The sequence below is a fragment of the Podarcis gaigeae genome (genome assembly GCF_964106915.1).
Source record: "Podarcis gaigeae genome assembly, chromosome: 1".
NCBI lineage: Eukaryota > Metazoa > Chordata > Lepidosauria > Squamata > Lacertidae > Podarcis > Podarcis gaigeae.
The window spans coordinates 89,822,199-89,849,180 of record NC_139678.1 but is presented as its reverse complement, the minus strand read 5'-3'; the positions used below and the strand labels follow the sequence as shown (position 1 = coordinate 89,849,180).

Genomic DNA, 26,982 nt, shown 5'->3' with positions numbered 1-26,982 from the left:
CAGCTCCCTCAGGTGATTTCCTATGCCCCCTTCCCAATACACCTAAGAATTTGATGGCAGCAGTGGTGCATTTGTTTATACATTCATTTGTTCCTCATTTCCGTTGGATTCTGGTGCAATATAATGGAGTATTTGGCATATGTTTCTGATGCAGAGGAAATAATAAAGAGGGGAATTAGAAATGTGGGGAAATTCTGTTCAGACATGGAATATTATCCTGAAATGGCCATCTGGGGCCACAGGTTCAAATCCTACCTGCCAGAATTATGAGACGTGTGCATGGAGGGGGCCACATTTCACAGCACATGCTTTTTGACCAGTGGCATGTGACCCACAAAGGAATCCTAGGTGTAAATGTGGCCAAAAGCTTTGTTTCTCTCACACACATCATGTGCATGCACACACCCACATGCACAATCCATAGTAATATTGTCAAAACAGAATACAAAAAAAAAAAAAACCTGCTGTGGTCCTTCAGCAATTATTTAATATTATGCTGTTTTAGAATAAAGTATCTAGTCGAGTGTTTTGTAATTTCCCCCCTCATGTAAACAGTGCAAACAAAGCAGATAATTTAACTTGTTTCATATGTTTCCAAGAAGTTGTTTTGAAAATTCTCCAAGCACAATTATATTTCTATAGTGCAGAGATTCCCCCCCCCCCAGTTCCAATTTTATGGCAATTGAACCTTGTTTGAAGAAAAGATGATCAATTTTCTTTTCTGCTGTCCTTGGAGAACTCAAGTATGCCTGAAGTTTAGGTTCTTTAATGAGAGAAGAGATGATTAATGCTTATTTAGGGAGCCGACACACCAATTTTCCAGATACAGATTGCAGAAACAATAAATATAAATATATAATGATGAATGCAATATATAACAAAATGGAATATAATTACTTTTTGTAGGGGGTCACCCACAGTTCTTGTAGATTCACGGGCATGGACAGACAGGCATTATATACCCCTTGGCAAGTTGATCCACATAGATAAACCTAACTGGTAGTGCTGCAAGTCACTACAGTCTCCCTAACAAGGGATAAAGAGATTATCATTTTTATATGTTTTTATGCAAATAAGTTGAATAACTGGATTTACACCCAAATTGTATGTTTTGGACTGGAGTGTTAAATAAATTACTTGGGAGTAAGCCCCACTGAATTCAGCAGGAGCTGTTTCTGGAAATGATAGGGAATGGCATGCATATCACTTATTGTTAATCGGTCACTGGCATTTCCATCACAGTTCCCTTTTCTCTCCCCCCCCCCCATTTCATTTTTTTGTGTCAGATAAATGTAAGTGGCAAAAGACAGCCAAGTAGTCAGTTCTGTAGGTGGCAATGGATAATCTGAAAGGTGGCAGAAAGACAAGCAGTAATAGCATCAACTTTCAGAAACAGAATCTAGGTTATAAGAACAAGCCATTATAAAACTAAAATAGTCTTCAAACTGATGTATGACACTTTAGCCAACGTGATGTGTTAACATACATTTGAAACACACCTTCAGATTCTTCACAACTTGTACCAAAGTTCATAGTAGTTAGCTTTTCATGAACGGTTAATGATTCCGTGGAAGAAAAGGGCAGCTTTGCTCCTTAGAAGGAAGTCTTACATGTTTTAGAGAGGAGGATCCTTAGCTTGTCAAAAGCTGCTCAGATACCCTTTCCCTTGTGGTTTTCTGAGGTCTTCCACAAGAAATTTCATCCGAGATTTGATTTGTCTTTGAGTTCAAAAGCATCTGAACTCAAAAGACAGTGATTCATTGTGTTAACAATTGTCTCAATGACATTTTGCCATTTCCATGGATTCAGAACATGAAAGAAGGGTTGTCAAATCACCATTTGTGATGTAGTGACCTTCACAGCTAACCAGGCATGGGGGCTGATATGCACAGGGAAGGCTGGCACTCAGCCAGATCCATGGAGATTTCCTTTTTACTAAGTGACTACATGGAAGGGTAGAAAACAATAAAGGAAAACTGTTCTTCCCATTGTATGAAAGTGTGGGGGAGGCAAACAGAATATTCAAAGCACAGAAATTAAATCTTTGCAAAATAAATGTAGATGTGGAAGGTCTTGTACCCTATCTCAAGTCCTACCTTGACCCTTGGTTCTCCACCTTCTAGAACTGTCCTCAAAAGTGCCAGTGGAACTGGTGGAAAGCCCAGAGATGGCAGTGGAGCACTTGCATGGATGCCAGGAGTCTTGTGTTTTAATATTTTGTTGGAAGCCACCCAGAGTGGCTGGGACAACCCATTCAGATGGGCATATTAACAACAACAACAACAACATTCCCCATCAGGGATCTCCTCAAGAAGAAAGGTCTGCTTGAGAGGAGGGAGAAGAATCTGCTACCATCAGGGATCCAGCAGATGACCAAGCAAAGGAGGGAGGATATAAGCTTCTCATTGGCTACTGAGTCTTTGATAGAACTTTATTGCATAGCTCCTGCTACAACTGGCGGTCCTGGAATGGATTTTTGGGGTGGTGGTATTGCTTTATTAAGTCCTTTTTACTGCTTTCTTGGTTTTTCTTCATTAATACTTTTTATTGTTAGCTTTTTTGGTATGCTTTTAAGAAAAGTGAAGAAAGGACACTTAAAATAAATAGCTGCCCTATAGTTCTTGTGAGTTACTCATCCACACCACAAGCAGCCTTTTTGTCTTCTTTGAAAGTGTGCATTTGATGCCCAGGGAGAAACCAAAGCATACAATAAGGGACCAGAAGACTTGACTCCTCTTCTACTTTCACTGGTGTATTATTAAGCAGCTCCATTGGATCACATTTAGTTCTACTTTCGTAATGGGGGGAAGGTTAATTTTCTACCTTGTCTCAGTAATACAGCATGAATGTATGAACATCCACAACTGTTTTCCCTCTTCTTTCTCCCCTTCCCCAGTCCTGTAATGTCACAGAAATTAAAATTGACTGACTCCTTGTAGTCTGCAGAAACAGGATAAGAAACATCATTTGTGGGCGAGGAAGAAGACTGTCTAAAGCTTTTTCTTGAAGAAATCTGGACCAGTGTTAATTAAAAAGCCCCCAAAAAGTAGTCGAAACCAATTTTGCATGTTAAAACAGTTTCATGCCTTGGTGAAAGGTTCAACTCACTTTTTAATGCTTCTGAACCTATTAGTCTATCCTTAGCAAGTCAGCCTCTCCCCAGTAAAAAAAGAACAACAAAAACAAAGGAACAGAAGAAAGGTTAAATACTAAATTCTTAACTCAACTTTAAAGTCAGATGTTTCTGAAACATAGTGGAAAGGCCCTCTGTGGCCATCACCCCAAGTTTAATAAGCGTTATTTCCAACATTGGTGACAAAATGCAATTATGCTGTTGAGACAGGTCTGAATGAAAGTCACCACATGAAATATTAACATCCAGCTGCCGTTGAGCTGCCATTGTCTTGGGTTGATGAAAAACAATAATCCCATTTCAGTTTCAGAGGAGTTTTTATAAGAAAATCCTATTTAAAAAACTGAAAAAGAAAAGTTAACATGTTTACTAAGACAGTCTATGTTCAAACCTGGCTGGGCTGAATCATCACTGGAGATATTAAGGAATGTGGGTATTTATGCCATTGCTGTATTCCAAAAGGGAAATGAAAGTATCTTCTCAACCCCCAGGCCACTTCCTGCGTCCTTTGCCATTTCTGACCACTAACTAGAGTTTACTCTGTTCTACCCTGGGACTTGGGATGCGGGTGGTGCTGTGGGTTAAACCACAGAGCCTAGGACTTGCTGATCAGAAGGTCGGCAGTTCGAATCCCTGCGACGGGGTGAGCTCCCGTTGCTCGGTCCCTGCTCCTGCCAACCTAGCAGTTCGAAAGTACGTCAAAGTGCAAGTAGATAAATAGGTACTGCTCCAGCAGGAAGGTAAACGGCGTTTCCGTGTGCTGCTCTGGTTCGCCAGAAGAGGCTTAGTCATGCTGGCCACATGACCCGGAAGCTGTATGCCGGCTCCCTCGGCCAATAAAGCGAGATGAGCACCGCAACCCCAGAGTCGATCACGACTGAACCTAATGGTCAGGGGTCCCTTTACGTTTACCTTTACCCTGGGACTGGAAAAAAGAACATTTTATCACAGGAAAAAAGACTCCAAAAGATTTAAACTGATAACCTCTCATCTTGCTTCTCTTCCCAACTTTGGATGTTGGAGAATTCCAGGGGAAACAGGAACAGAAATGGCTGATGTTTGCTTATTCCTCCAATGTCCTGATTCCAGTGAATATCATTAGTCCCCCCCCCCCCCCAGAAACAGGGTAGAATGGAAATTGATGTCTTCCAACATCCCTATTCTCAATACAGCTTTTCCAGTCCTTCTTTTCAGGAAAAAAATAGTTAATTCTTTAGTACAAACAAATGTTTCCAAAACATTTTCAGCGTGCTTTTCAAAGGAAAATGGCTGGCCCTTAAAACTTACTTATTGGTATTCCCACTTATATGGTTTTGCTTTCAGCTGTGAGCAGCTTGTGATTGCTTTGTTTCATTTGCTTTTGTAAAAGGTTCATTAACCATGTAAATTTCACATAATACTGACCTCACCCTTTGGGGCGTATCTGAGGAGACCACACAAGTGAGAAATGAAAGCAGAATAACACTTTGAGAAGCAAGGGGTTTTGCTTTGAAACAGCTTTGCCTGTTGTAAGCGAGATAATTTCTCCTTGCAAACGAGATGTAATCCAATGCTGATGCTATCAATAGTTGGCTGTAAGATTAAAATATTGTTTAAAAACCACAACAGCTCTGTACAGTTGTGCCAGAAATGAAAATAGTAAACTTAATCTCGGCTTCAAAACTCCTCACCTATCCTCAGGGGTAGTTCATTGTAACCCATTCCCCATCTGGCATAGAAGTAAGGTGGCCACATCACCATCAAAATGAGGGGTGAAGGAGGGCACACCAATTTTTATAATATCTGCAGTTGCTAATTTAGATGTGGAGATAATTTAAATAGACATCCATGCCATTGTGAGGAAGACTGTGACTATGCGAACTGACTGCTCACTCAGCCTCTTGTCCATGAGGTAGCTATGGGTGAACAACTTCAGAAGAGCATCCTTCTCCTTAGGGTGCTTTGCCTTTGAACTGATCTAGATAGCTCTTCAAATAGAGGACTTCTTCAAACAGAGGACTGTCCTGTGGCAAATGGGAGATTGTACTCTGCAAAGTAGGACAAATGGCTATCCTACTCCATGCAAGCATTTTGGTGCATAACATTTTAGACCTCTTTTTTCTGGATCTATCCCTTTGTGCTGTTTATCGAAGTTGTTTGTCACACTTGCTGTCTGCACAAATCAAGGGGCTTATGCCTTCTTCCCTAGCTTTCTTACAAATGCACTTCCAGTAATGAGATTTCAGTAAACGCATTAGTGAGATAGGATAACTATCAGTAACCACAACAAAAGCCAGATCAAATACAAGGTGCAATCTAACTGGGAAACATGTAAACACTTAAATGAGATCTTGGCATCAATAAGGGATTTCTTGTTCTACTATAATTATGTTATAATGGTGAAAGTTGCCTTAGCATGAAATGGACATTGGAATAAATGCAGCACTTTTGAAGAAATATATATGTATGTATAATCCCTTTCATCAAAGACTGTGAAAGACATGTAGAATTACTGTTTTGTACTCTGAAATGTAGGTATTTCACTTGCAAACGATATTTTGCTCACTGCCACTTTAGCCAGAATTTTAGAGTGTGAAATTGTAAAACTGAGTTGTTCTGTGTATGTTTTAAAAAATATGAATGGAGTCCCCCCCCCCCCAGTTTGCTTCCCCTGCTTGTGTTGTCTTTATCTCTCTGATGTGACACTTTTATCATTCTGTTAGTGTATAAGTAAAACCTTTCACCATTACTTTGATTATGTTTATGTAGCCTCCAAAATATTTGCAACTCTGTTATAGAAAGGACACCTATGTTGAAACACAGTTGTGGTCAATGTATTATGCACAAGCAAAAACGTGCAAGGTGGAGTCACACGGATGACAGGGGCATCTGGATGAGAGCCTCTAAAGATGATCTCAGTGCATAGACAGGTTGTTATGAGGATAGACATTACCTTACATTTGAAATTTCTGGGGGGTTTTTGTACAGAAGAGTCCTCTTCACACATCAGATCAAAGCAAATTGTATCACAGAGTGTACACAGCAGATACCTGCAGGCCTCACAAGAGTATATCTCTAAACCATTAACATTTTTAGGTGCATACTTAAAACATTCTCAATATCCTGAGTGATTTCAAGTTAGGGCTCCTTCAGATGACTTGTTTATCTAGCATTCATCCTGATTTGCCTATGCAAAACTTGCTTATTTGTTTATACAAAAGTATTTATATGCTGCTTGTTATAAGAATTTTAAGGTCATACTGTTCATAACTGTATATATATAAACCACAAGTCTGAAACCCCACAGAAAAGGTCCTGAACAAATTGACTTCAAATATTTCTCTGCACGGTCAGAGTGGGAAACCTTGAAAAAAAGAAAAGTTGTGCTAGGGTAACAGAGCCCTTTAGTCCACTTTAATTGCAGAAAACTTAATTTGTGGCATGCACTTGAATTCCTCCCAAAAGATAGTGACAGTCTGCAGGCACTCTTAGTAAACTGTGCTCAATTTCTCAGCACCCGCTACTGACAGTGCATGGCTACTTGTTGCTGACATAGGAAGTCCTTACAAATGCAGTAGACAAAGGCAATATCCAAGAAATGCATTCTAAATGCTGCAGTGTTACAGGGACATTTCTGAGACCCCCCCTCCCCACTTCTGCATGTTTTCTTTGTTTACAATGGGTTAAAAATTCAGGCTTCCATTTAAATGTCTTATTTAAAGCCCTACTGGAGAGTTGAGAAACTGTGCCAGACACTTTAACAAATCTGTCCAAATATTCACAGTGTTACTTATCATTCTCACATCAATTAAATATGTGCTAACTGTAATTATTTCTGCTCTGCTTCATTATTTCTCCTCAGCCTTACTAATAAACTGCTCTAGACCATCCAAGTTTTCTTCCCCACCCTCCTTTTCTTATTAGGGCTCCAACATACATTACAGTAAGGCAATCAATATTCCAAGGTAAGAAAAACACAGCATGTTACACCCCATGCCTTTGCAAAATGTACGAATGTTCACTGTGACCCTCTCCAGAACTGTGTTGGAAATTGGTAATGAGTGATAATTACTACATTATAAGAAGAGCAGCATGAAGAAATTACAACTCCACACTATGTTGCTGCTTGCTACGGATACAGTTCCTTGTAAGGTAAACATGTTTTATGGTGGCTAGTAACTAGACTAAATTCTGTCACAGATATATCAGCGCCCTAAGCAGAAAATCCAAATGACAACAGATGGGCATCAGTACCTCCAGTGATGGAAAAATATTATTATGCTAATATAACAAGCCAAATAATTGACAGTTTGCTACTCTTAAATGGTACCAGAAAACTGTCATCTTATCCTAGCTAATCATAAGGACAGCCTGTTATTTTTGTTTGCATCTTCAGCAGTCCTACATAACATGTTCTTGCGTTACATAATTTTTAGCATAGGGTTACAATCGGATTGCAAAAGAGCTGAGAATTCTCTTTCTGCCCAATTTTTGCAGCCAGGCCCATTGCGTAAAAAGATATGAGGCCCAGACCCAAAGACACAAATTTGGAGAAACCTTGCACATGTTCAATTATTTCTTCAATGGACATTGGAACTAGAAAGTTGATGTGTAGCTGCTGTGAAACAGCTTTCTATGTCCTCCATCTCCCTGCCCCACCACAGACATTATCTTCCAGATAGTATGGAAACCTCCCATACAAAGCAATATACCAGACATGTAATAAGAATAAACCCCACTCTGTGTTTGCAGCCTCAGCCATCAATGCAAAAACAAACAAACAAAAAACCCACAAGAAACAAGCTAGATTTCCCCACTTTATAATGAAAAGGGAACTGGGTTGATCTCTTTAAAGAAAGAAACTCAAGGTCAAAGAAAAGGGGGAAGAAAATAAAAACACCTATTCCTGCTTCAGTACAGTTCCAGAAAGGATTGATGGTGGCAGTCTTGTGCCCACTTACCTGGGTGTAAGCTCCATTGAACTTAATGAAACTTCTGAGTGGGCATGCTTTTCAGAAAAAGCAAATTATTATATTCCCTCTGTGCTTATCCAATTTGATTTCTATGGACAGGTGTGGTTATTTGTGATGTACTGTTGCTGATGAGTGAATGGAATGATGAGGGGATGAGTGAGAGAGTGAGAAACACTGGACTGAGCAATGGTGAACCTGATGTGTACTAACAGTTGAACACAAGGAGGTTTCTACACTTGACCCAAAGGGGAAAAAAGAAAAGAAATCAAAACATTCTGAAGGAATGATTTGCATCCCCATCAGGTTGCCAAACTGCCAGAATGTGAATTGGTAGGATGGTGGATAGGAAAATTTGCTTGGAGTCCTGGCTTATATGGAGGTCACTCTGATCTGTCAGGCTCCTCTTCTTCTAGGTTGGGACATGAGCTACTGCCCAGGACAGGTGGCATGATAAAGAACACCTATTCCCACAGGTGGCTATGTGGACATCACTGGTTAATTTAGGTACTCAACTCATTCCTTTGTTACTTTCTATATGTTGTCCTATATGTTGTGGTGGGTAGTTTATTGAGTTCTGATGTGAGAGATCCAGTGATAAATGTGATAAAAAAACTGTACAGCACATTGTACATTGGAAAGTCCTATAGAAATGATTAATATTATTAAACAGAGACAGCTGTGGGAGCAAGACATGATTGAAAATCACACAGCCATTTAGGTACATTGAAAATGGTCCCTATATTGCATTTATGTCAGTTTTTGCTCTAATAAACTCTGGAATCCATCACAAGTATTTTCATAGTGCATCCATCATAATCTAGTTGCAGTGTGAGCAAAGTTTTCTATAATCAATGAGACACTGATTACCGGTAAGTTTGCCAAATGTCATTTGACCCAAACCCTGGCATTGCTGGGTGAGTTCGCTTTATGTGACAGCCATTGTTACATGAGAGTTACCTCCAGTTCCAACATGGTTACTAGGTAGATTCTAGCGACTGGATAGACTCATTTGCTGGTCACCAGTAGTAGGTTCACTAAAAGTAATTACTCTTTCCCATGGACAGCTGCTTCCTGAAGTTATTGAAACAAGAGATCCTTCATTAAATGGTGAAAGCTTTAATGATGTTCCTAGCTTCATATAATTATGAAAAAAAAGTATACACCATGAGAAAAGTTTGCATCCACCTTGCCATTCTGATCTGATCTGATACCATGACAGATCCTACTAGTATACTCTGTTCAGCATACAATACCTATAAGGAGGTAGCTTACAAGAAACATTAAAACACATTGAGTTGTACATTTACTCAGACTAGAACGGTTGATGGTAGATCACTCTGGGGATGGGGAGATGGAAAAGCCCTTTCCAGAGGTGGTCCATCCCTAACTTGCTAACTGATTAAAACTTATTGAGGCACCTCCTAAGCAGCCTATTTCCTTATATCAGGGATGGGGAACATTTAACTTCTCATCAGCACAAACCACCATCTTCAATACAGTGGTACCTCGGGTTACAGACATTTCAGGTTACATACGCTTCAGGTTACAGACTCCGCTAACCCAGAAATAGTACCTCGGGTTAAGAACTTTGCTTCAGGATGAAAACAGAAATCGTGCGGTGGCAGTGCAGCGGCAGCAGGAGGCCCCATTAGCTACAGTGGTACCTCAGGTTAAGAACAGTTTCAGGTGAAGAACGGACATCCAGAACGAATTAAATTCTTAACCCAAGGTACCACTGTAGTTAGGAATGATGGTCCTTGTAGTCCAACAAGAAGTGCAGTGCCTCAGGTTTCCCATCCCTGCATTGCACAGGTAGGGAGATACACACCATAACTTCTGATTCCGCACTGTCCCCAGTGTCAGTTTCCTTACATACCCCCAGCAAAGGAATTAGACCCATTCATGGAGAATGCCTGTCAATGGCTATTAACAGCTTAAATCTGGGCACTAGGTGCTAGAACAAAAAATGGGGTATCCATTCTAAGTTTCCCTCTGGATCTAGCTACAGCTGAAATATAATACTGGAACAGATGGTCTTTGGTCAGATATATATGAAGGAAATTATTAAGTTCATAGCACATACATGTATAGTATACTACAAATATTGCTGATGTTTAACATAACTCTATTGTTTTGTTTTGTTTTGAGCTTCCCATCCTTGAATTCCTGATACTAGCTGAGAAAACAACATTCTGGCTGGTTAGGATTCACAACTCTGTGTTCCCTTCTGTTGTCAGGTTTGCTAGCGTGCCTGCACACATGTCTTGCACTTGTAGTGGCAGAGAAGCTAATTTGGGAGGGATTAGCAATACTACTCTTGGGATCTTGACTGGAGCCCATTGGGAACACACAGACAGAACTGCATTGGCTAAGGATACCTGGCTAACTTTGGAAAGCATAGAACTGCCCAATATGGAAGCAGTATTAGTTTGCCTGCTTTAGCGATAACCACAACTTTGCAGCAATTGTGTGTGAGAGAGAGTTAGAGAGAGAGAAAGAGAGAGAGAGAGAGAGGGAGAGGGAGAGAGAGTGCACAAAAAAATATGGGAAGAAGGTATCACACACCAACATAAAATGATTTCTGAAGGAACAAAATGGTTTTGCAGCTTGAAATGCCACTGCTGAAGCATACAGAATAGAAAGGGTTAATAATGGATTGCACACGTTAACCCACTCATGTGTTACCTAGACCATAAACTTCACAGAGAGAGAAGAGAGAAAAGAGAGGCAGAATATAGCTCCATATGGAATGATGGAGAGGAGTCTAACAGAGCAAATCAACCTCCTGATCTGCCATGCTGAAAAAGGTCAGGATGGGGCCAAGGTGTCTTTCCACACAGTTGTGAAAACCTCTGCAGGCCTCCACTATTTGTGTGGAAGCTGCACAGGCAAGGAGCATCTCAATATGTCTATCCAAGTGGTATCAGAAGCAACTATTGACAGTATCCCTGTCAGGGGGAAACCTCAAAGCTGAGAAGAATGTGGATGCTCTCTGCTGTGCAGCCAAGGGTGAGGCAGAAGACAGAATGAACCAATCTCTCCTGAAATTTAGCAAATTCTGTTCTTCAGAAAGGCAAGTTTGTGCTGTGTATTTGCCACCTAGTTGCCTTATTTACTTATTTGCCGCATTCAAAGGCTGCCTTCCACATCTATAACATTACAAATAACAAAAGAATAAGAAACATCATCTAAAACAGAACAATTCTAAAAATCATCAGAGTGAGAGAAAACAGGACCAGCAGACTAAAACAATGTAAGTGTAAAAATAGACAGCAGCAAAAGCACATCCAAAGTCCATCAACAGGAAAGCATAACATAAATATCACCCTTTTGAAATGCACTGACCTTTTAGTCCTTTCCATCTAATTGTGTTGATTTAGCCCCTGGCATCTAATCTTGCTAATTTTATGTCATTCACTTCTCATGTGGAACTGATCTCTCCACTACTTTTGGTACAATATAAGATCTATTCTTTTCTCAAGGATGCACCCAAAGGGATGAATATCTCACTCATTGTAGCAACTGGAAACTGGTTTCTACAAAGTCAGATCCATTGGTCCTTCTAGCTCAGTAATGTCTACACCAGTGTTTCCCAAACTTGGGTCTCCAACTCGTTTTTGGACTACAACTCCCATCACCCCTAGCTAGCAAAACCACTGATCAAGGGTGATGGGAACTGTAGTCTGGAAACAGCTAGAAACACTAGTCTACACTACCTGGATCAGCTCCCGGGGTTTTCAAGCAGGAGTCTTTCCCAGATCTAATCATCATCATCATCATCACCATCATCATAATAATTTATTTATATCCCACCCTCCCCAGCTGAAGCTGGGCTCAGAGCGGCTAACAACAGTAAAATAACACAGTTTACATAAAATCACAATCAATTAATTGAAATACATTCTAAAATCAATTCAGAATCAAATTAATGGTGTGAGGACATAGAGCATGTCCATCAATGGCAACCATTGGGCTAGAGTTCTATGAGGATTACCGAAGGAGGGGGTCAGACTGTGCCTTGGCCAAAGGCCTGGTGGAACAGCTCTGTCTTGCAGGCCCTGTAGAAAGATGTCAAGTCCCACAGGGCCCTAGTCTCTTGTGACAGAGCGTTCCACCAGATCGGGGCCACGGCCGAAAAAGCCCTGGCTCTGGTTGAGGCCAGCCTAACCTCCCTGTGGTCCGGGATCTCCAAGATGTTTTTATTTGAAGACTGTAAGGTCCTCTGTGGGACATACCAGGAGAGGTGGTCCCATAGGTATGAGGGTCCTAGGCCATATAGGGCTTTAAAGGTTAAAACCAGCACCTTAAACCTGATCCTGTACTCCTCCGGGAGCCAGTGCAGTTGGTATAGCACCGGGTGAATGTGATCCTACAGAGTCTTGCCGTGGCATTCTAAACCCTCTGGAATTTCTGGGTCAGTCTCAAGAACAGCCTCACGTAGAGTCTACCTGGATTCGCTGGGGATTGAACCCAGGAACTGCTGCATCTAAAGCGGGTGCCCTGCTGCTGAGCGATGGCCCTTACCTGATATGTGTTATTCATTTGATTTAAAATTTACATACTGCCTGATTGTAATATAACCTCCGAGGTGGTTTAACAGTAAATGTTGAAATTGTCAGGAAAATGGTTAGAAACATTTAACGATAATTAAAATTAATGGTAAAATAGATTTAAAAATATCCGCACCCACCTGTCCAGACAGGTTGGCCTAAGCAAAAGTGTTTCAAGCAGGCACTGAGAAGAGCACAGCAAACATACCTGCCAGGTGTCAGTGGGCAAAGAGTTCCAAACTGTAGGTGCTGCCACACTAACGTGATGGGTAACGATTTGAACATATAAGCATATGTTTGTAAGCAAACCCTCATTTGGTGTGTGATTTTTTTCTACTTAAATACGCATAGAAACACAGCTTTAGATTTATAACCGGCAACTAATTAACAAAGACAATATGTTCTCTTGATTTAATTATTCCGCTGATGTTGGTTTCTTATTATCATAATTGTCATGATCACTGTGTAGCTCTCACTTTTAGGAATGATTTTTTTTTTAATTGTGGGTTGTTGTTGTTTTTTAATACCAACAGAAAATCAATAGTGGGAACTGCTCAGTCTATGAGAAATGCTTACCTTTTTGGGGTGATCAGTTAAAAATGTGTAGTATAAGTAAAAAGTAGGTATTATTCAATATTAGTCTTCAGAAATGTACCTATAGCACTAACTGCTCCATTTCTGCCTGTACCTCCTCTATACCAGGCATAGGCAAACTCGGCCCTCCAGATGTTTTTGGGACTACAACTCCCATCATCCCTGACCACTGGTCCTGCTCGCTAGGGATGATGAGAGTTGTAGTCCCAAAACATCTGGAGGGCCCAGTTTGCCTATGCCTGCTCTATACAGAGATAGAGAACCTGTGTACTTCAACTCCCATCATCCCCAGCCAGCATCATCATTAGCCACCACATTGGTCAATGTGATTGCAAGTTGTTTTAATGGTGTAACCCACCTGGGGACTGTAGGGGGACAGCAGGAAATTCATCCAGATTGAATATATAACTCCCTCTGTCCATGAACATGCAAGTTCGTCCTTCTAAGGCTTCTTCCAAATTCTGCCAACTCTGTGTGGCACTTCTAAGTTTAGTTCAAATTCTGACTTTTCAGCATCAGATCCAGACATGACTTGCCTCTTCCTCCCATCAGCCTATTTTTGTTACCTGCCATCAGATGCAAAAAGCTCCACACATATGTTCAGGGGAAAGTTTTGTCAGGACAGCATGATTAGACCTTCAAGCATAGCACCTTGTTTTTTTTCCTTTGTTACAGGTGACCAAAAGTATACTCAAGTTGTGGTTTTCTTTATACATTATAACATAGAAAATAAAATTGCAGGCTCGGTGCCCTGGTGTTTCTTTGTCAATTCTGGGAAGAAGAGAAATGCCGCTGCTTTGCAGCACTTCCACAGGGCATTTCTAAATACATTTCCCAATGTGCCAGGTGGCCCATGGCGATTTCCTTCAGTGTTCCTTCTATGAAATCAAATTAGTGTGCTTTGGAACCAGGGATATGGACAGCACTTCAGGTTTTAAGCGCTCATAAATGTCAAAATGTTACTGAAGGGGGCAGAGAACTTGCCATGGGGGCACTGATTCGTGTGGTGAGTGTGACATGTAGTCTAGCATAGAGTTGCTCTTCAAAAGCGTGTAAAGATTGCGGAGCACCTAGGAAGCTCCTATCGCTCAAGATGGAGGCCAGGTCATCACAATTCCTCCTTGTGGGGTTTGGATTCTCAGGTCGAACGGATTCTACTCCCTTTGTGATCAGGAGAATAAAGGTCGTACTGAATAGAAGATATATGCTGGAGAAACAAGTAGCCATATATAATAAAGGAAGGGCTTGTGGCCATGGCAAAGAGCAGCAGGAGGGACAGCGAGAACTCAAACAGTCCACTTTGTGGTTTAAAATGAACAAATAGTTAAACAGTTGTTATTCCTACAGCATTCTTCAGAACATCAGCCATGTCATTAAATGACACCTAACAACAGGAAGCAACTAAAAATATACAAACAAAACATTTAGGAAATCCTGCAGCTTCAGGAAAACAGAGCTTTGAATTGTGTTTTTAATGATTATGGTTCACGGGAGTGCAATAGTCAGGTTGCTAATCTGTCCAGTCACAAAGACAATGTTAGGTCAAGGCTTTCAACCTCAGGCCAGGAGATACATTAAGGAAGGCTACGCGTTTGTTTTTCTATAGAGAATTTACACTGAACAAGAACGGCAAATGGGCTAGACCAAGCCTTTTGTTTTTTCACCCTGACATAGAGTCATGCACCTAATTAGTTGACTCGGGTGTGATGACTGTTGGATATCGGTTGCCTCTTCAGCCGGTTTCCAATTAGATGAGCACCGGGTTTTGAGTTTTGTTTTCTGCAGCTCCTCAGGTCACTGAAAGAAAAGGTCAGGAGTTCACCTGCTCACCTGCTCATTCTTACCTGTCAAGGTCTTGGTGGTTTAACTCTAAGCAAAAAGTGTGCACTTGAGCTGGAACAGAGTTTTAAAAGAAAACACATTGTAAAGCGTGTTCTCACTAAAAGGAGAGCACGGGTTGCGGATGGGGCTATACAAGGCACCCCATGATTGCTAGGCAAGTTAAAGCCAGGGCTTGTTTAGATGGGAGGATCTGGTTATCTGGGGAAAGTTGATGTTGCAAACTTAGGGGTGGGGTCAGTGGCTATTTAAGCAAGGTCCACAGCTTTCTCTTTCTCTTTTGCTGTGGACATCGGATCTTGTGGACATCGGATCTCATCGGATCTCTGAGTGACTACAGCAGAAGTTTGGGTCGTATACCCTTTCCCTTTGTTTTTCTTCCTCCATTTTCTCCTCTTTCTTTAATTTGTTGCTGAAAGATCCTTCCCCACTTTATTTAATTTTCCTGTTTGTTTTGATTCCCTTTAATTTAGTCGGGGGGGGGGGGTGCTCGGCCTGGGCCCAGGGGCCGTGTGGGGAGGGCTTCCCTCAATTCCCCTGCCCTCTTGCAGGGTCGATCCCCAGTCAAGGGAACATTTCTTCTCAGTTTGTCCTTGCTTCTCCCTTCCCCACAGGCTTCTGTTGGTAGCTTCCCTGCGGCTGGCTGCCTGGCTAGGGGTGGCTTACCTTGCCCTGTAGCAGGCCCTGGGAGGCCGGCCTGGTGTTGCTGGGGGGCTGGGTGCCGCTGGTTGTCCCCAGAGGTGCATTGATTTGAGCGGAGAGCTGTGAGGCCTCCATTTTGCAGCCTCATTAGGCGGGAGCGCCATTTTGATTCCTCTCGGCCACGTGGCGGCCTCTAGCGTTCAGGCCTAGTAATTGCAGGGCCTGGTGGTTGCTTTATCCTAGGCTGAGTATAATTGGTACTACTGCGACCTCTTGTGGCAGTTGATATGTTTGCAGGCAATTAATTTCTTCAATTGCACGCAGCCTGGACGGCTAGTGTAGGTGTGTGTGCTGGTAAAGAGCACAAGGTTGTGGTTTGTTTCCGTATTGGACAGCTTCTGATTTGGTGGCTGGTGCTCTTCCCAGCTGCTCCTGGGTTACCGATCTGTTGCATAATCTGTAAGCAAGTGGTTGCCTCCTGTCTACTGGTGCATCATGTTATAGTCTAGGTCTTAGTTTTAATTAACTATTTAATTCATTCTGCTTCATTTTCTTGCAGATTCTAGCGTCTTAAAGAACTTAGTTGGTTTTTTTTATTTTTTATTTTTTATTTTTTATTTTTTTATTTTTTTTTTTTCTCCTCTACTTAATTTTATTTTCTTTTCTTTTCTCACCAGTAGTAGGAATGGCTCCTAAGAAGGCAGCAGGAAGGCCTGTTCCAGCCTGCTCCTCGAAGCGGCCTATAAAAGGCCCATCCCAGGCCTTGCGATCTCCGCAGCCTGGTCAGTCCTTGAAACGCATCCAGGCTATGGTTTCAAGTTTGTCTGGCGACCCGGTGACACTGGCAAGGGTAGAGGCGGAGATGGATGGCCTGCTACACCGTTGCTCGACCCCGTCAACGTCATCAGCATTCCCGCCTCCCCCGGTGGATGTTTCCTCTCCTGCATCATCATCTAGTGAAGAAGGGGAGCCACTGTTCAGCCGGAGTTGGCTTACCTGATGCTCCGCAGGTCCAACCTTCGGTGCTGCCTGTATCGCAGGATGCAGTGCCTAGGGGCCGTGGTCGTGCCAGGGTCGGCGCCAGAAGAAGCGCATCGACCCGGGGCCGCGCTGTACGGGGCTCACCTGTACGGCCCCCAGCGCTGGGGCATTCTAATCCAGTTCATTCACAAGTTGTCTCTGTTCAGTCAGCCCCAGGTGCAGTGCAACAGGGTGAAGCGTCAGATTCTTCGATTGAAGACAGTCTTCCTCTTCCTCCAAGGTCCTCTTCCGGTGGGCATCGTCGCCGAAAAAGGGGCTCCAGGAGGCACTCTAAGAAGAGACGGAGGGACACATCGTCCTCCACTTCAGGTACTTCCTCCATCAGCTCTAGCAGTGATGAGGGGGCCCCCCTTAAGCTTTACTGGGGCTACGGGGAGTCGTCGGGGCTGCCAAGTGGGTTTGGGAGCGTAGGGCAAATTCTCATAGGGCCAGGTATGGCGCCGTACAGGAGTGTCGAGAAGGGGTCCTGGTGCCTGATGTAAGAGTCTCCACCAATTCTGCTAGGGATATTATTCCTGGTGCCCACTTGTCTTCCAAATTGCGGTCTAGGATTCTGGATGGCCGCTACGTGGATATTTTCAGCTTGGCTCCTCCGCTTGATGGTCGGGAGCCGCTGGACAAGGGCCTTTCCGTTCCCAAAAGACGGACAATTGTAGCAAAGGCTGACAGGACTTTTGAACGTTGGATGGATAGTTTCCAGGTTTTTGCTGGTGTGATTTCTGCAGCGTATCCCAAGAGGTCTCTGCACCTCTGGGTTTATCTGTCTATTGTCCGTTCAGCTTTTACGATGGCTGGCGAGACTGCTGCATTATCATATGACCAGAACTTTAGGCGTAGGGCGGCCAAGATACCGACGGCCCGCTGGGACAGGAAGGACTTGGATGTGTGGACCACTTATGTGGCACCACGTATTGAGAAGAAGGCTTCTGAGTTGCAAAAATTCAAGCCTGCCACCCAAAAAGTTGGGCGCAAGTGGTTCTGCTGGGACTTTAATAAGGGCATTTGCCAACGTCAAGCCTGTAAATTCGCACACCTTTGTGACAAATGCTCTGGGAGCCACTCGGCTTCTGCTTGCTCCGCGGCCAGGCGGCCCTTTCGCAGGGGAGGGGGCTCCCAGCAGCCCCCCAAGGTCCCTGCCCAGCCTCCTGTTCCCGGAGCAGGAAAGTGATATCTTTTCTTTGGCCTATACTCCGGTTCGGCTACAGCCGTTACTGGCGTTACTGGAATCTTACCCAGACAGAGAGTCAGCGTCGTATTTGAGTAATGGTTTTTCGCTGGGATTTAGGATCCCAGTGGTCGTGGCCCCTGTAGCCCAGAATCCTAGGAACCAGAAATCCGTTAAGGACATGCCTGGTGTGGCGCGTAAGAAAATTGAAAAGGAGCTGGCTTTACGTCGTATGGCTGGTCCTTTCGCCACCCCCCCCTTTCCTAATTTGCACATTTCACCCTTGGGAATAGTTCCCAAGAAGGCCCCGGGGGAGTTTCGCCTAATTCATAACCTCTCTCATCCTAATGGTACGTCGGTTAACGACGTAATTCCCCCGGAGCTCTGTTCGGTGAAGTATGCCTCTCTTGATCATGCGATCAAGATGATAAGGAAGTTTGGGCCTGGTGCCCTATTGGCCAAGTGCGACATTGAGTCGGCTTTTCGTTTGTTGCCAATTCATCCTGAGGATTTCTGGCTGCTGGGTTTTCAGTTTGACGGGGGATTCTATTTTGATAAGGCTATGCCCATGGGCTGCTCGGTAGCTTGTGCGGCTTTTGAGTGTTTCAGCTCATTCCTGGAATGGGCCTTGCGCGACAGAACCGGTTTGGGCGGGGTTACGCATTATTTGGATGACTTTTTACTGGCCTCCGCGAGGGACACGGGGAATTGCGTGGTTCTGCTGCGTGCCTTTGCGTCCCTGGCTGAAGACCTGGGGGTTCCATTAGCGGCAGAGAAAACTGAGGGTCCCACTACGCAACTTACCTATTTGGGTATCTTGTTGGATACCGTGGCCCAAACCTCTAGTTTGCCGCCAGATAAGTTAGTTGCTTTAAGGAAGGTCATTGAAGAACTGCTCCCATTGAGGAAGGTTACCTTGCGACAGCTTCAGTCGTTGCTAGGTCATTTAAACTTTGCTTGCAGGGTGGTGGCGCCGGGGCGCCCGTTCTGCTCTCGCCTGGCCAAACTTACCTCGGGGCTGCAGGCACCGCATCATAGGGTTCGTTTGTCCGCCCAAGTGCAAGCCGACCTCCGTGTGTGGCTGGAATTCCTGGAAGAATTTAATGGCGTATCACTGTGGCAGGACACTTTGAACCTCCACAATGATTTTCAAGTGCATTCGGACGCGGCAGGGTCACTGGGGTTTGGTTTGTTTTGGGACGGCAGGTGGTGTGCTGAACCTTGGCCCCAGGCTTGGTGTGGGGAAGCGATAACTCGAGACCTGACATTTCTTGAGTTTTTCCCCATAGTTGTTGCGGTACACTTGTGGGTCGAGCATTTTAAGGACCATCGGGTTTGTTTTTGGTCCGATAACCAGGCAGTAGTGACTGTTTTAGCTAAGCAGTCATCCCGGTCGTCTAGGGTTTCGGCCTTGCTTCGGGTGTTTGTTTTGCACTGTCTGCGTTTTAATATTGTATTTTCTGCTCGCTTCGTTCCGGGTATTTCTAACGAGATTGCTGATGCTCTGTCCCGTTTTCAGATGGAACGATTCAGGTCATTGGCGCCAGAGGCTCGAGACCGTCCGGAGATTTTCCCGGATCATCTCTGGAACCTTGGCAACACTTAGTTTCACAGGGAGTAGCAGCATCAGTCGCCCCTTCCACGCTAAGGTCCTATAAGAAGGCCTGGGCTGATTTTCTGTCCTTTAATGGCCAATCGGCGGGGGCGGTCATCACCCCTCATTCTACTGCCCAGGTGCTTAAGTATCTGGCACATTTGTTCCAGATGCGCCGGGCGGCTAGGACCCTGCGACTTCACTCGGCAGCAATTTCTTTCTTTAGCAGGGCCACTTTTGACAAGGACCCATGTAGGAAGTTTGTGGTGCGCCGGGCATTGGAGGGATGGGGACGGCTCACCCCATCGAGGACTGTTCCCAGAAGTCCCATCACTTTTGAGTTGCTGATACAGATGCGCAGTAAACTGCGGAGCATCTGTTGGTCCAAGTTTGAGGCCCGTCTATTTTCAGCAGCCTTTTCCTTGGCATTCTTTGGGGCACTGAGGGTAGGCGAGGTGGTCCTGGAGCAAAAACGGGATGGAGGTTCCAGGGGTTTGCTGTTGCAGGACGTGAGCATGTCACAGTCGGACCTGAGGGTGCATATCAGGAATTCGAAGACCGACCAGGTGGGTAGGGGAGCCGTCATTCGGCTCTCGGCAACGGGAGAGAAGGGTCCTTGCCCCGTAAAGGATCTTAAGAGATACTTGTCCTTGCGGCCGGCAGGCGAGGGGCCTTTGTTTATTCATGAAAATGGGCACCCTTTAGTCCGGCATCAGTTCACTAAGGTGATGCGCAAGGTGGTAGTGGCCTGCGGCCGCAAAGCATCGGAATTTGCTCCTCACTCCTTCCGTATTGGTGCCGCAACGACAGCTGCCCATTGGGGTTTGTCTGCAAGGAGGATAAAGGACCTGGGTCGTTGGAGATCGGATGCATTCAAAGTATATGTGAGGAAATAATGGTGGTGTGTGTACTGACATTTTTGTGTTTTAACCCTAGGTCTGGCCGCTATCCGTATTTGGATAGTGGGACACAGCATTGTGCACTGGGCCGCTGTCAGAGCTCGTCAATCTGGTCTGGGAGCTGGCTTGGGCCTTCCGCAGCACGTGCAGGTGTCCTGGATTTCCAGACGAGGGATGCAGTGGAGAGAATTATTGCCTCTCATGCACAGACGGGTCCTCCACGCTGGCCCCCCTACAGCGATAGTGGTGCAGCTGGGGGAGAATGATATGGTTTCCTCTTCCTGCTTTGGGCTGCGTGCTGCCATATTACTGGACTTGAGGGATTTGGCGGCCTTGGTGCCTTCAACCACACTAATTTGGTCGCAGCTGCTGAAACGCCGCATTTGGAGGGGTAGCCCTTGCCCGGCGGCCACCGAAAGAGTTAGGAAGCGGATTAATTCCGCGGCAAGCAAATTGGTGGTTGGTTTGGGCGGATTTGTGATTCCTCACCCTCTGATTTCGTTCAAGGCCTCTGAATTATTCAGGGATGATGGGGTGCATCTTTCCCCGTTGGGGAATGATGTCTGGTTGGATGCAGTGGTGTCCAAGTTGAGGGTGTGGTTTAGTCTGTGAGTGGTTGGCGGCGAGCGTAAAGGGCTCGGGTGGCGGTTAGGCATTGGTTAAAATTGGTTGGTGGAGGGGTATGGATAGGCTGGGCCTGCCCCTCCAATGCTGCACGGGTATTCCGTTAAAGGAATTCTGGAACTTACCATCCCCTTCGTCCAAACCCTTGGTGCAGGGTGCGGGCCGTGTAAGTTCCAAGGAGCATGCGGGGATTAGCTGAGGGTCTGTTTCGCAGCTCCAGTTGACCCTGATCTTGCTCTTCCGCACTGACTACGGAGTCAGGGCTGTCCCCAAGGCGGGGAGGACAGATAGTCTAACCAATGCCTAAGCAACCACTCACAATTTGTATTGATAATAAAGTTGTGGCCAAAATTATGCCAAAAACCTTAAACAAAAATAATGTGTGAAGTTTGAGTTATTGGGTTTGGGGTGTCTTGGGGACCTCAGCACGCAAAGCGTGTTCTCACTAAAAGGAGAGCACGGGTTGCGGATGGGGCTATACAAGGCACCCCATGATTGCTAGGCAAGTTAAAGCCAGGGCTTGTTTAGATGGGAGGATCTGGTTATCTGGGGAAAGTTGATGTTGCAAACTTAGGGGTGGGGTCAGTGGCTATTTAAGCAAGGTCCACAGCTTTCTCTTTCTCTTTTGCTGTGGACATCGGATCTCCCGCCCGCCCTCCCTTGTTGGGCTTCGCTTGACCTTGCTATGCCTGTCATGGGGTCGTTCGCCTTGGTGCGGGGGCCCAGTAGGAATTTACCTCTTGGCTGATTAGTGTGTGCCAATTGGGTTTTGCCTACTGCGTAGCAAATCGTCACAACTTGTAAGGTTGGCGGTTAGGCATTGGTTAAAATTGGTTGGTGGAGGGGTATGGATAGGCTGGGCCTGCCCCTCCAATGCTGCACGGGTATTCCGTTAAAGGAATTCTGGAACTTACCATCCCCTTCGTCCAAACCCTTGGTGCAGGGTGCGGGCCGTGTAAGTTCCAAGGAGCATGCGGGGATTAGCTGAGGGTCTGTTTCGCAGCTCCAGTTGACCCTGATCTTGCTCTTCCGCACTGACTACGGAGTCAGGGCTGTCCCCAAGGCGGGGAGGACAGATAGTCTAACCAATGCCTAAGCAACCACTCACAATTTGTATTGATAATAAAGTTGTGGCCAAAATTATGCCAAAAACCTTAAACAAAAATAATGTGTGAAGTTTGAGTTATTGGGTTTGGGGTGTCTTGGGGACCTCAGCACGCAACAGGAAGGACAGCAACAACAATCCAATTTTTTTCCTTGTGAGCCGTGCAATGAGATTAATACACATTGCTAAGCTATTGCTATTAATTCCACTTTGTTACATTATATAGCTGTGGCATGATACAGAATTTGTGTTACTATGGAGCTGTGGTATTCTGGAATAATGCTACAACCTTAGACACCACAGGGCTGAGGAACGTCTGGCCCTGTGGGACTCAGTGGGCCTGGTTTGGCTCGCAAGGCTATTTCCCACAAACCACACCCACCTGCCTCATGCCTGATTTCATATATGATGTCAAGAGTGGGGCAAATATAGAAACAGTGAGGAAGGAACAATCAGGATTTTAAAAGGTGCTCTGAATTGTTCCTTTACAAGCAGGGTTCCTTGTCAGTACCAATCAGCTGATCTGGAGAGAGCAAACCTCTTTGAAAGCAGGTTTCTAGCACCATTGAAGAAGGTTGCTATAACTCTCAAACAGCCACCTCCTTGAAGATTAAAACTAATATAAAAATTGTATACCACTCTTCAACTGAAGATCTCAGGGTGGGTCCCAGAACTGACCAAGAAACATTTTGCATTTTTATGTTGTGAACTGTCCTGTGGTCTTCAGATGCAGAGCGGTGTACAAATATAATAAATAAATGATAAATAAAGAAATAAATAGTCTGAATATGATTTTGGAAAAATAAGAAACTGAACTTGACAGATCCCCAGTCCCTAATGCAACTGAAATAGTAGCAGAGATTCTTAATATAAGGTTTGCTATGAAAGAAAAGATGCCTCCTTGAAATGCAGGTGGTTTTCTGCAGATTTATCATGGTATGTGGGAACAGAATGAAACTTATCTAGGGCATTTGAGAGCAACAAATTAAATAAAAGATCAAAAGTGGCTTTGGGGTTTTCCACTCTTCATGTAAATTGCCTGAAGGTGGAGGGAATCTCATAAGGAGTTGGAAGAAATGTAGTTTCTTTTCTTCCTCTATTACTTCACTTCTGTAATACAAAGGAAGAAAATCTCTTAATAAACAGAGTTATTTTAAAAATGCCCTGTGGCTTAGCTGCCCAGCTAATATTTTCTCAGTATGATGCTTTGCAAAAAGGTTGACCATAACATTGTTCAATTACTTGCTTTAGGTGTTCAGACATTCCATTTCACCATGACAATATTTTCCTCTGTGTGTGCAGCCTTTCTCCCTGTCTGTTTGTGTATCTCAACAGTCAGGCAAATTCTGAAAATCTGAGCACAAGCACATTATTATTTCAGACCTTAAAGGTTGTTTTCATTAGGCCAATTTAAAGTCTTTTTTCCCATCTACAAATAACCAAAGGCAGCTTCCTCAGAACATGCCCAACCCACATCTTCTCATGCATCTATAAGCTATATGGAAATATTCATAGCTGTCAAGCACTGCCATCAGGATTTGTGTCCCCAGCGGTTCGCTGGAGTGAGAAGCCTCAAGCCTCAGGTGATGCCAAAAGAAACGGAAAGGAATATGCGAGCCTTTTTTTATACTCATCACATTTTAAAATCTTGTATCATTGCCACATAGATCTGCAGCTCTGCCTGTCTGTGTCCACCTCCCCTGAGCTCCTGTGGTGCAGAGGAGAAGATGCCATCAAAAGCTGAGAGGGAGGGAGGGAGTACAATATATACTGTGTTTGGGGATCGTCCAGCCTTTTTTCTGGGAGATTCTCTCAGTGTCCCCACAACTGAAGAAAGCAAAGCCAAATGCCCCCAGGAATCTCCCCAGCCCATATCTCTCACTGGCTTTGCGCTGTGCCTCCCTCAAGTGCTGGAATGTGTCTTTGAAGTGTGAGCTTGCCCCTTGCTTGCCTGGGTGGAGAGATGTGGGGGGCAACTGTACAAGCATGTCACATCCACTGCTCTCCATTTTTGCCTCTGGCCATCTCCTCTTTTGCTTCTAACCTTGCTTTCTACTACAGCATCTAGAAGGTTTGCCATGAGGTGATGCAGCCCTTGGGCTAGAAAGGTCTCCCCACTTCTGGTCAAGGGAACAGCACTACCTTTTGGTCTGCTTCAGTTTGGCAATGACCGCTCCCCGCTTAAAACTGGGGGCGCCCTTTGCGTGGATGTGCGCAGCCCCTAGATCTGGAGCGGCTCCAACAGCATAGGCTTGGTTTGCCTTCCCGCCTACCTCAGTCAGTTGTCCAATCCCACCTGAGGGAAGCGTTGCCAAGGAGATCAGGCCAGGTAGGGGAGGGATTACCTGCCCACACAATAGAGGGAGGATCTTACCTGGGAATCGCTTGGCTCCAGAGCTTCTCTCACCCTACCCACCCTCAGTTAATGTCTTATTTGCAGGTTAACTTTTCCCTGCATTGGCAGGTTTCGCCTTTCCCGTAGCAAAATGTCACAACTTTGGCGGTATCAGGCCTTGGGCGGAATCCTTTAGTTCATCTTCCTCTATGCGGCGGCGATACCAGGGTTCCCCATTAAAGGGGTTTCTGAAGGGAGGCTTTGACCGTATGCCGAAAGGTCGTCATTGCTCTCCCCTGCGGCGTCGGCGTAACGGGGGCGGCTATTTCTGCTTGAACATATGTTCTCCAGAGCCAGCCCATCCCCCCCACAAACACACTGGATAACCCTGATGCTCCCTAGGTCCCCGGCTGGGGACTGGGGAGGGAGAACGCCCAATGCCTGAGCCAAGGTCTACCCACATTTGAAATTTAATAAAGTTGTGGCCAATTTAATCCCATAGCACGTTGTCATGAGTCGTTATTCCACATGACGGGGGGGGGGGCCGCGCGGGATCTGGGGACTCCGCCTGTCCACGCAATAGAACTGTTACCATTATTCCAGTCCCAACCTTAAAACACTTTGTATGCTTAGCAATCCACAAACTTCCCTCTAATGCAAGGATAAGAAACCTGTGGCCCTCCAGACGTTGTAGAACTACAACTCTCATAATCCCTAGCTAGCACAACCCAATGGTCAGTGGTGATAGGAGCTGTAGTCAAACAACATCTGGAGGGCCCCAAGTTCCTCATCCCTGTGGATACCTTGCTAATTTTGTTGGCCCCATTTCATGGATTTGGGAGGTAGACCCAGGTGTGATATTACTGCTTAGTTGCTTGTTGAGTTGCTTGCTTGCCTGGTCTCAGTTAACAAATAGGGACAAACTGGAACCTGCTAGTGGTTTGACATGGAACATACACAGCACAAGCAAGAAAGATACTGTCTAGTATTGCAACTGAGGGATGAACACAACATGATGTTATTCATGCAACTAGGAGATTGCACATTGTTGTTGGAAGTAAATAGCCAGCAAAGTGCTCTCTGGTCCCGACTAGGACCATACATTGTGGGAAGGGAGGCTTTAAATTCCCATGAAATTGCCACAACACAGATTAAATCTCTCTGTGGTCCCCCCCCCCCTTTTCCCATCAGGGTAAAATCAATCCATCATTCACACAGTTGGACCATTGGATTGTGTGTGCATGTGTTCATATGTGTAGATGTTTGGGACAATGAGAGCAGAGGCAGCATGGAACTTATAAACTTATTTTTCTATTAGTTTATGAAGCTAATAGTAGCTATAAAGTGAATGGGATTATTTATATTTGCTAATCCCTCCCCACCAGTTGCCCTCTTAAAGGAACAGAAACATCCACCCAGATGGATGTTGGCAATTCATCAATTAGTAAAACAGCTCTGTGAAAAATGAAAGTCCAAATGTCATTTCCTCCCATTTCACATTTGAATGATTTGTCTCCATTATCTCAAATGAGGCCTGCAGAACATAAGGCCTGCAGACCTACTGCAGTTGTCTACCTGACTTTTTAACAGACCATTGGGGGCAATCTCTGCTACAATTATTGCTACTCTCAGTAAAGTTTAGTTCATTTAGTTCATTTATAGGCCTCTTTTCAGTGGTGCCCAAAATACAGCATCATAAAAACAACAATTTAAAGGGACGGGGTTAAGGTTTTGCAGAGGAATTAGAGAACTCTAAATTTGGAATTCTGCAAGGAAAAATTGGAGCTATTTCCCCCATCTTTGGGTGTGTGTGTGAAATAGCTTGGTTTACCGAGTCCACTCCTGTATCATCCTCAGAGGGCTGCGCATAACTGACGGGACTAATGGAAGAAAAGAAGAGTAATAGTGGTAATATTCAACTGGCCAGAAACACAAGCAAGCAGACTGACATGGGTATCTGACTTTCTTCTAACTGCAGCTTGGCATGTAGGAATCAACAGGTGAAGCTTTTCATCACAGAGGTAGGCACTGTATCACTTGCTAATGTCTGAAAATCAAATCACCAGATGCTGGTAAGGCAATCCAAGAGACAAGAGAGGTGGGAGCACAGAAAAGCATGTGCTGATGCAGGCGGAGAGCTTGAGTGTGAGAGGAATTAAAAAGCAACAGATAAAAGAGATAGCAGAAATGGCAGTGCAGAGAGAACTGTGAATAAAAGAGTCCACTAAGGAGTTCTGACAGTGGAGCCATCAGAATAGGACTTTAGAGGAAAAGTCCAGGGCCCCACCCTGCAGATTGGGGAGCCCTAAATGCAGCTGGGTCAGTTTACCACATTTTGAAGTAATGCAGTTACCATTTAAAGTGGGAGCATCTGTAAGATCATTAATCCTAGAGTCCAAAATTACCTAACGATAGCACAGAGTACAGAGGAAATCTTACAGGCAGGGTGGGACAAGTTAACAAAGAATAGGATAAAAAAGAGAGCATTGGGTTAAAAATATGTCAGAAA

The 26,982-nt window shown here is 44.5% G+C and overlaps 1 long non-coding RNA gene across 3 annotated transcripts; it reads right to left on the bottom strand.

Moving 5' to 3' along the window:
• Window positions 1–506: 506 nt before the first annotated feature.
• Window positions 507–26,982, bottom strand: LOC310852492. 3 transcript variants are annotated; one of them, XR_014568125.1, is made up of 5 exons: window positions 26,423–26,866; window positions 23,381–23,492; window positions 14,914–15,026; window positions 898–1,026; window positions 507–763 (listed from the first exon to the last, which is right to left on the bottom strand). It is a non-coding gene; the product is annotated as an uncharacterized lncRNA (long non-coding RNA). The 3 variants fall into 3 exon arrangements; XR_014568124.1 differs by lacking the exons at window positions 507–763; window positions 898–1,026 and adding an exon at window positions 26,913–26,982 and having other exon boundaries at window positions 14,653–15,026; window positions 26,423–26,520; XR_014568126.1 differs by lacking the exons at window positions 507–763; window positions 898–1,026 and having other exon boundaries at window positions 14,653–15,026.